Consider the following 10,052-nt stretch of genomic DNA (forward strand, 5'->3'; position numbering starts at 1 on the left):
GAAAGTGAGCTGCGAAAACGTGTGGAAATGCTGCAAAGTATTCAGGCCTCTTTTAATTTGGTGCATGACAAATTAGAGGAGCTGGACTTTGACGAGATTGGCAGCAGTTTGCGCTGCAACTTTGCTGAGCTGGTGGTCTGCTTGGAGGGCCGCCTGCTAAATGCAATACAAAGGATGCAATCTGGCGCGCCGCCGTGTTCGACGCTTCGGCAAGATGATCAGTCTACCATTGTGATAACTCGGTCTCGTTTGCCTGAGCTTAAGTTGCCTACATTCAGTGGTGGATATACTGAATATGCAGATTTCGCTTCGATGTTCACATCAGTGATCGCCAAGGATCCAGATCTCTCCGATGTGGAAAAGTTGCAGCATTTGAGGTCAAGCTTAAGAGGATCTGCGTTGGGCACGATTCGTGCGCTTGAGATAAGTGGTGCAAATTATTCAGTGGCGTTAGACCTACTCGACAAGCGGTTTAACAATAAGCGTCTTATTTTCCAGGCACACATCTCCGAGATTTTGGGCATTAAAAAGGCTGAAACTACAAGCAAGCTGCGAGAGTTGTCCGACAAAGTCAACGCAAATATGCGTGCACTGTTGAGTTTGGGCAATATGCAAGATGTAGCTGGCAGCATCGTCGTTCAGACAATTTTGGGCAAGGTGGATGCTGCGACGCAGGCAAAGTGGGAGGAAGCCGCCCCATTAAACGTTATACCGTCGTGGGAGCAATTTGCGACGTTCTTGGATAGCAGGTGCCAAAAATTGGAAAACATCGAGCATGCAATGGCATCATATTCGTCGAATTATCAGGTGGGAAAGAACAAAAACACTAACACCAAACGCTCGTTTGTCGCCACTAACCCATCCGCAAATGGTTGTCTGTTTTGTGACATAAATGCACACGAAATATACAGTTGCCCACTTTTTGGTAATTTGTCGCCTGTACTTCGTTTAAAGGAAGCGAAACGCCTCTCTCTGTGTATAAATTGTCTTAGAAAGGGACACAGAATGAGAACTTGCAATTCTGGATCGTGCAGAACCTGTGGTGCCAAACATCACAGTTTATTGCATTTTAATAATTCAGCTGCCGTAAATTTGATGCCTGAGCAATCGTCCGCTTCTGACTTACACTCGCGGCCGTCTTCATTGTTACTGCCACGTAGCGCTCTCGCAGCTGTTTCGCCATCATCGCTTGCTTCATTGCCTGCCCAAAATCTCGGCTCAGATGTTGTGCTCTTGGCCACCGCTGTCATCAGCATTCAAAATCGCGCCGGGACTTGGGTACCCTGCCGTGCACTGCTCGATTCCGGATCACAGTTGCACATAATAACTTCGCGATTCGCTCACCGGCTCCAACTTCGAAAGACCAAGTCGTCGGCCTCTGTGTCTGGTCTTGGTGACGTCAGTTTCAAGTCTGATGGTTGCACTGTGCACTTATGCTTGCAATCATTGGTCACTGACTATTCCGCAAATATTACTGCTTTGGTCGCTCCTTCCATTACTGAGAACCAACCAAATTTCACGGTTGACATATCTCATTGGGATATACCAAGCAATGTCCGCTTAGCTGATCCGGCGTTCTTCAAGCCACAGCAAATTGATATGCTTATCGGTGCCAATGTATTCTACGAGTTGTTGTGCGTAGGTCAGATTAAACTGGCTGATGGCCTGCCACTTCTGCAAAAGACTCGTTTGGGCTGGATAGTTACTGGAGGTGGCTCGCAGCGTCAGAAATCTGCTTTGGTTGCATCCAAGTCTCCGTCTACACAGGATTGCAATACACGAATCGAGCAGATGGTTCGCTCTTTTTGGGAACTCGAAAGTGGTGTCGATCCGGCTGTAAAACTCACCAAAGAAGAGTTCGACTGCGAGGAGCATTTCAAGGCTAATTACAGGCGCCTGCGTACTGGCGAGTATTCCGTCCGATTGCCTGTAAAGCTCAGCACAGATCTGCTTGGCGATTCCTATACGCAAGCCTATCGTCGGTTCATAAACTTGGAGCGAAAGTTAGAACGCAATCCACTTCTCAAAGCACAGTACTCTGCATTCATTAAGGAGTATTTAGAGTTGGGTCATATGTCGCTTGTATCGCCAGTTTCGCTAAATTTGTGCAAGTATTTCCTGCCGCACCATTGCGTTCTGAAGGAGGACAGCACAACGACAAAGTTGAGAGTCGTGTTTGACGGTTCCGCATCCACATCCTCTGGTCATTCTTTAAATGACATCCTAATGGCTGGTCCTTCCATTCAGTCAAAGCTCGCAAACACGCTTCTTCGATTTCGCACGTTTCCTATCGCTTTAACAGGAGACATCTGCAAGATGTACCGCTGCGTGCGAGTATCAAATCCGGATAGCTATTTTCAATGCATTCTATGGCGTGACTCGCCTCAAAAGCCTATTCAAGTTTTCCGTCTTGATACCGTCACTTACGGTACAAAGCCTGCCTCGTTTCTCTCCGTTCGCACTATGCATCAGCTGGCTGAAGATGAGCATGAGCTATTTCCTATTGGCTCCGATATCTTGCGCCGCGATTTTTATGTTGATGATTTAATCACTGGTGGTGCTTCTACAAACGAAGTCATAGAAATTATGAGACAAACCACAGGGCTACTTGCCAAGGCTAATTTCAAGCTAAGGAAGTGGTGCTCCAGCAATCCTGATGTGCTCAAACAAGTTCCGGAAGAAGACAAAGAAACTCTAGTTAAGTTTGATGATGGCAGCGACATAACAAAAACTCTAGGACTGTCGTGGGATCCTGCGACGGATTTATTCATTTTCACGTTTCTGCCAGCATTGACATCTGGTCGAATTTGCAAGCGCACTGTTTTGTCAACTATTGCCAGATTTTATGATCCGCTTGGCCTTATTGGACCAGTAATCGCAAAGGCTAAGATATTCCTGCAGGCGCTTTGGAGAGAAAGGCTTGATTGGGATGAAAGCCTTTCAGCATCATTGACAACATCTTGGCATAATCTTATTGCAGATTTTGAGCGCACAAAGCAGCTGAAATTTCCAAGGCTTGCACTTTCTGTTGGTGTTTCCATTGAAGTGCATGGTTTTAGTGATGCCAGCATAGATGCCTATGGAGCTTGCGTGTACATCATTTCGACCACGCAAGGCCAATCTCGTGCGGAGCTGCTGTGTTCCAGATCTCGTGTGGCGCCGCTCAAATCGTTGACCGTGCCCCGACTAGAGTTGTGCGGAGCCGTTTTGCTGGCACAACTCATAAACGAAATATCTCGTATGGAGTTATTCGACTGCAAGTTTTATTGTTGGTCTGATTCTGCAGTAGCGCTATCTTGGATTCGCAGCGAGCCATCCAGGTTTCAAATTTTCGTTTCCAATCGCATCGCAACTATTCAAGAGTTGACCTCTGGCATGGAATGGCGATATATTCCAACCGATTTAAATCCTGCGGACATACTTTCACGTGGAGCTTTGCCCAGCGAATTAGTCCAGTCCAACTTGTGGCTACATGGTCCCGCATTTCTGACGAAAGATAAATCTTCTTGGCCAGAGTCTTGCAATTCCGTCTCGTCGCTTCCTGAGCAGCGCTCTAAAGTGTTTGTAAGCACCACACTGTGCGAAGACATTGCACAGCAATGCAAATATGTTAACACATTTGGAAAGCTGCAGCGCGTGTTTGCATATGTATACAAGTTCCTGCACCGTGTACGAATTCCTGGGCTATCGGTGGACTGCATCCGTCATGGTACACTGCTGTTGATGCGCTCAATTCAAATGTCTACGCTTCGGGACGAATACAAGACCTTGCAGGCCGGACACACTTTGAAATCGTCTAGCTCCTGTCTTTCTTTATCTCCGTTTCTCGACAGCTCTGGATTGATGCGCGTTGGTGGCCGTCTAAGTAACTCTGCGCTCGACTTTGAAGCCCAGCATCCAATTATACTTCCAAGGCGTCATCCAGTCACGCGTTCAGTCATTATGCACTACCATGTCCGTAATCTGCATTCTGGACCTCGTGCATTGCTGGCCTCAATTCGGTTGCAGTATTGGCCAATTGGCGGTCGGAAAACAGTGTGCAGCGTAGTCAGCAAATGCACCATTTGTTTTCGAGCCAAGCCTCGTCTTGTGGAGCATGTTATGGCTGACCTGCCAAAGGATCGAGTTGATGCTTCACATACCTTTATGGTCACTGGTGTGGATTTTTGTGGGCCGTTTTTCTACAAAAGCGAGGTCCGCAATAAGGCACCAATAAAATGCTATATTTGCATTTTCATTTGCTTCGCCACCAAGGCTGTGCATTTGGAGTTGGTGAAGGATTTAACCACCGGAGCATTCTTAAATGCACTTAAACGCTTTATTTTGACGCGCTGTCGACCTACGAGGATCTGGTCTGACAACGCTACAAATTTCGTTGGCGCACGGAACGAGATGGCTGAGCTAAAGCGTCTTTTTGAATCCAGCGAGCACCTGCAGGCTGTGCAAGAATTTTGCCTTGCTGACTGTATTGATTGGCGTTTCATTCCGCCGCGCTCGCCTCACTTTGGTGGTCTATGGGAAGCGGCTGTAAAGACTGCCAAGCATCATTTCTACAGATCCGTCGGACTATCGCTGCTCGAATTTGATGAACTGCGCACGCTTGTATGCCATATCGGGGCAATTATTAATTCTCGCCCATTGTTATCCCTTTCAGAACATCCAGCAGATCTCGATGTCTTGACTCCAGCTCATTTTCTTGGTGCTGCTCCGCTGTCAACGTACGTTGAGCCTGATCTGACGAAGCTCAATTTCAATCGGCTGGATCGATGGCAGCGCGTGACGTACTACCAGCAGATATTTTGGGCTCGCTGGCGTGAAGAATACTTGACGCTTCTTCAACAGCGCTCAAAATGGCGAGTGTCGCAGCCTGGACTCTCCATTGATGATGTCGTTCTGGTCAAGGACGAGAATTTGCCGCCCCTCAAATGGCCATTAGCAAGGGTGGTCAGCCTCATCAGCGGCGCAGATGGCGTGTCGAGAGTTGCAGAATTGAGGACTTCCACTGGAACCATTCGGCGAGCCGTTCGCAAATTATGCCCGCTGCCGAAACAAGATGTTGTTGAAGACCCTGGTTCTTCAACAGGGGGAGTATGTTTGGTCATCCGGCCAAAAACAGCCAAAACCAGCAGCACATCATAGTTAATAAGTAACGTAAATAACTCAATGCAAAGTGCTCGTTTTCTTGTCGCTTGCTTTGCATAGCAAGCCGAGCACTTAACGTTTCCTTTTGTTGCCATAAATTTGCATAGGCTGCTGCGCAGCCGCCACATATGTACTAGTTATTGTCGCTAACTCTGCAAGTCAAGTTCGTTTTTCGTTATCGCATCTGGTACGGAGAAGCTTAGCTTTCCGTCTACCAGCATAAACTTTGTAAATCTCGGCGATCGCTACCTATGCAAAATAAACATTTGTGCACCTCTTTTAAATTGAACAATTTCGTTTCGCTTATTTTGCAAATATTTCGCCAACATAATTTCGCATATTTGGAATCATAAAAAAGCTTATGATTATACACTCATCATCATGCGCTGCAAGAAAGCGCGCGAAGGGCTCATGCTTCCGTTGTGGATCTCAGCAACACATGATTAAAGACTGCACAGTGCAGCCAATGAAGACATCGAGACTGGTCGGAGCAGCAGATGACAACTTGCTGAAGAATGATGAAATGGGGGGCACTAATCAATATTATGTTCCATATATAAATAAGGTAAGGGTACATTTTTACAATTGTAATGCGTCAATACATCTATCCTATCTGCTTTATTTGATACTGGCAGCGTAATTAGCATAATTCGACGATCGGCAGTGCCTTACACTACATTAAGTGAACTATTGCAGCCTATTAGCTTTTGCAGTGTCAATGGATCCAGATTGCAGGCTTTTGGAAAAATATGCGTTAATTTAGAATTTAACAATATTATGAAAAATATTATTCTTTATGTCACCCCAGATAATTACATAGCAACTGAAGTGCTCCTGGGCAGAAATTGTTTGAATTCATTTGGATTAGTATTAACTTTTATTGAAACAATAAAAATGAATTTAGTTGTATCTTCCATAAAAGCTGGTAGCGAATCATTGAATTGTAATAACCAGTTACTGTACAGTGAATCATCGAATTGTAGCAACAGTGAGCAACCACTGCCCAGTAAACAATCGTGTAATAGCGAACCGATTTTGTACAATACCCCATTACAAAGTAATGCTCAGATCTTAAATGAATGCCACGTAATTGATAGACCATATATTTGATATCTCCGAAAACTTCGTATATAATATAAACCCGAAGTTAAGTAAATTTTACCAAAATCAAATCCACAACTTGTTTGTCACAAACTATGAAAATATGTCAGATATTCCTCCAATCAAACATAATTATGAAATGAAAATTAAGTTAAAGTCAGAGAACCCAATTCATTCATACCCTAGGAGACTTTCTTATCAAGAAAAAAGGGTATGGTAGAAGACTTATTGAAAAAAGGGCATGTTAGACCTAGCGATTCTCCTTACACTTCAGCTATAGTACTTATTAAGAAAAAGGGAGGAGAAAAGCGACTATGTGTTGATTACAGGCAGTTAAATAAAATCACCATTCGCGATGGATACCCATTGCCACTTATTAATGACTGCTTAGAGCGTCTGGAAGGCAATAATTATTTCTCCATACTAGATTTAAAGAGTGGCTTTCACCAGATTAAGGTTGCTGAGAGTTCAATACCATACACATCTTTTGTAACACCTAGTGGTCAATATGAATACAAGCGAATGCCATTCGGGTTAACGAACGCACCAGCAGTTTTTCAACGTTTTATTAATTTTATATTACAACCATTTATTAAGGAAGGTAGTGTCACAGTATATATGGACGATATTGCAATAGGGTCAAAGACATTAGAGGAACATATTATAGTCTTGGACAATGTATTAAAACTATTGGAAGGATATAGACTAGAAATCAAACCTAGCAAATGTCAACTATGTTATAGTAATATTGAGTTCTTGGGATATACAGTGTCCAGTAACGGAATTCGACCCAACAGTGAGCATATTGAAACTATTAGACATTTACCTAGACCAAAGAATTATATTGAAATGCAAAAGTGCTTAGGACTATTTTCTTACTTCAGACGTTTTATTCCAGCCTTTTCAAAAATAACCAAACCATTGAAAGAGTTAACAAAGCCAGAAATAAAGTTTGAGCTTAATGATCATTGCATTAAGATTTTTGAATACCTTCGCGAGCGATTGACCTCCGAACCTATTTTAGCATTGTACAATCCCAATCGAGAAACAGAACTTCATTGTGACGCACGCGCAGAAGGATTTGGTGGTATAATGTTACAGAGAGGCGATGATAATAAATTTCATCCTATTTCTCATTTTTCACAAACGACGACTGCCGCAGAGAAAAGATACCATAGTTTCAAATTAGACACCCTAGCTATTATATATTCACTTAACAAGTTTAGGATTTATTTGGAAGGGATTCCTTTCAAAATTATAACAGATTGCAATTCATTGGCATTGACCCTGAATCGAAAGAGCATTAATGCCAGAATAGCCAGATGGGCTCTAGAGCTTGAAAATTACAACTATACTATCGAGCACCGTAGCAGTAAGCATATGACACATGTAGACGCTCTTAGTAGATATCCAACCCTATGTCAGGAATTTAAATGAGCCTTTAGTATATATTAATGAAAATGCAAATAAGGACCAAATTGTCTCTGTAATTGATAGTGATGATATTAATTTCCAGTTTCAAATAACTCAGAATAGAGACAGTGAAATAATCAAATTAAAAGATAAACTAGAAAGTGGACCAGTTCAACAATTCATTTTAGATGATGGCATCGTATATAGGAAAGGAGAGAATAATTCCCAATTACTATATGTGCCAGAAGAAATAGAAACAAACCTTATTAGAATTGTTCATGAAAAGTTATGCCACTTAGGAACTGAGAAATGTATAAAAGAACTTGGAAAACATTATTGGTTCCCAAATATGAGAACAAAAGTTGATTCCTTTATTCAGAATTGTTTAAAGTGTATTATGTTTACAGTCCCGATTCACGCAAACAATAGAACATTGCACAGTATTCGTAAACGCCCTATCCCTTTCGATACCTTGCAAATAGACCATTTTGGACCCCTTCCTTCCATTATATCAAAGTAGAAACATATATTGGTTGTAATAGACGGATTCACTAAATTTGTTAAATTATATTCAGCGAATACAACTAGTACAAAAGAAGTCTGCGCATGTTTAGCAAAATATTTTGAAAATTATAGTCGTCCGCGTAGAATTATTAGCGATAGAGGTACATGTTTCACTTCCTTAGAATTTGGGAAATTTCTGCTTGATAATAACATAGAGCACATTAAGGTAGCTACAGCCTCACCTCAAGCGAACGGTCAGGTTGAACGTGTCAACAGAATATTAAAAGCAATGCCAGCTAAAATAAGTGAGCCAGTTCAACATGCTGATTGGAGTAAATTTCTATTTAGAGTAGAATATGCAATAAATAATTCGGTACATTCAGTAACTGGTGAATCACCATCTAGATTATTATTTGGAGTTCAGCAAAGAGGGTGTGACATTGATGCGTTAACAGAGTACTTAAATGATAAATGTGAGTTAGAATTTGATAGAAATTTAGATACGATACGCAAAACAGCTGCAGATAAAATTGAACATTGCCAGAAGAAGAGCACTGAATATTATGAGAAAAAACATAAGCCTCACATACAATATTCTGAAGGCGACTTCGTTGTAATGCGGAACATTGACACTGCAATTGGTACAAATAAGAAATCTATTCCAAAATATAAAGGCCCTTTTAAAGTAAAGAAAAAGCTGCCCAATGACAGATATATTATAAGTGACGTTGAAAATTGCCAAATAAGTCAGATCCCTTATGATGGTATTGTAGAGGCGAGCCGATTGCGAAAATGGGCAGATTGGCGCATTCAATGTGAAGATTACCCTGATTAAAATAACATTATCTGATTAGTTTAAGATCCGAATTTTTTGTCTCTGTTTTCATAAGTCTAACCTTTTATAATTTATGTAAATAATAGTAACACTTTTATGTATTTGTGATCGAGGACGATCTTATGGTCAGGATGGCCGAGTTGTAGGAATGGGTGATAGTAGGAACACCCCTAATCACTAACAATAATTAAGTAGTGACCGAATAGCGAAGTAGTAAAAAGTAATCGATAATAACGAATTACAGGGAAGTAAGAGGTCAATTGATATTGACCAGCCAAAGAAGGAGGACACTGAGTGAAATTTGAATTAAACAGATTTTGTAAAATATTGTTATTTGCAATAAACATAAGTAACATCGTAAATTTGAATAAACTGAATTAATCCAACACATTGAATAAAAAATATAACAAAATACTATTATAATATATTTTTATTAAATTTTTTTACAAATTGTATTTATTTCCTTTTTGTTAGTTCACGCTATATTTCCTTTGATTTAACTAATGGAATTGTGTCGGAAATTGAAAAATGATAAATAAATAAGAAGACAAAAAATGTTTTTGCAGTTCTTACTTGTTCATAAGGGTACGAGCGAGCCTTGATATAACTGAAGTTACAAGTATGTTTCTTAAGCACATGCTTTTTTAAACCATATTTTGTTTCAAAAAATTTGTCAAATGGACATAGAACACATTCAAACTTCTTCATTTTGTTATTATGTTTCCCAAATTGTAATGATTTGAATGCAACTCTTATTATACTGGTACTTAACCTTACTTTCTTAGGCGTAAGACAGAGATGAAAAAAGAAAAAGGAGTGGGAAGGTAAACATATCTACTGAATGTAACTAGCCAATGGAATAAATTTGATATTAAATATATTATGTACAAAAAAAAAAAAAAATGAAAAAGGCGTGTCTTCGTATTCATTTTCGTTTTCAAAAATACATATATAAATAAAGGACATATGATCATAATATGCAGTCTTTAAAACATGTGAGTGGAAGCAAGACACTTAATCTCCCCAAAGAAAATATAAATAAAATCCAATAAAATGG

The sequence above is a fragment of the Scaptodrosophila lebanonensis genome, unplaced genomic scaffold, assembly GCF_003285725.1.
Source record: "Scaptodrosophila lebanonensis strain 11010-0011.00,11010-0021.00 unplaced genomic scaffold, SlebRS2 tig00001426-arrow-arrow-pilon, whole genome shotgun sequence".
Classification (NCBI taxonomy): Eukaryota; Metazoa; Arthropoda; class Insecta; order Diptera; family Drosophilidae; genus Scaptodrosophila; species Scaptodrosophila lebanonensis.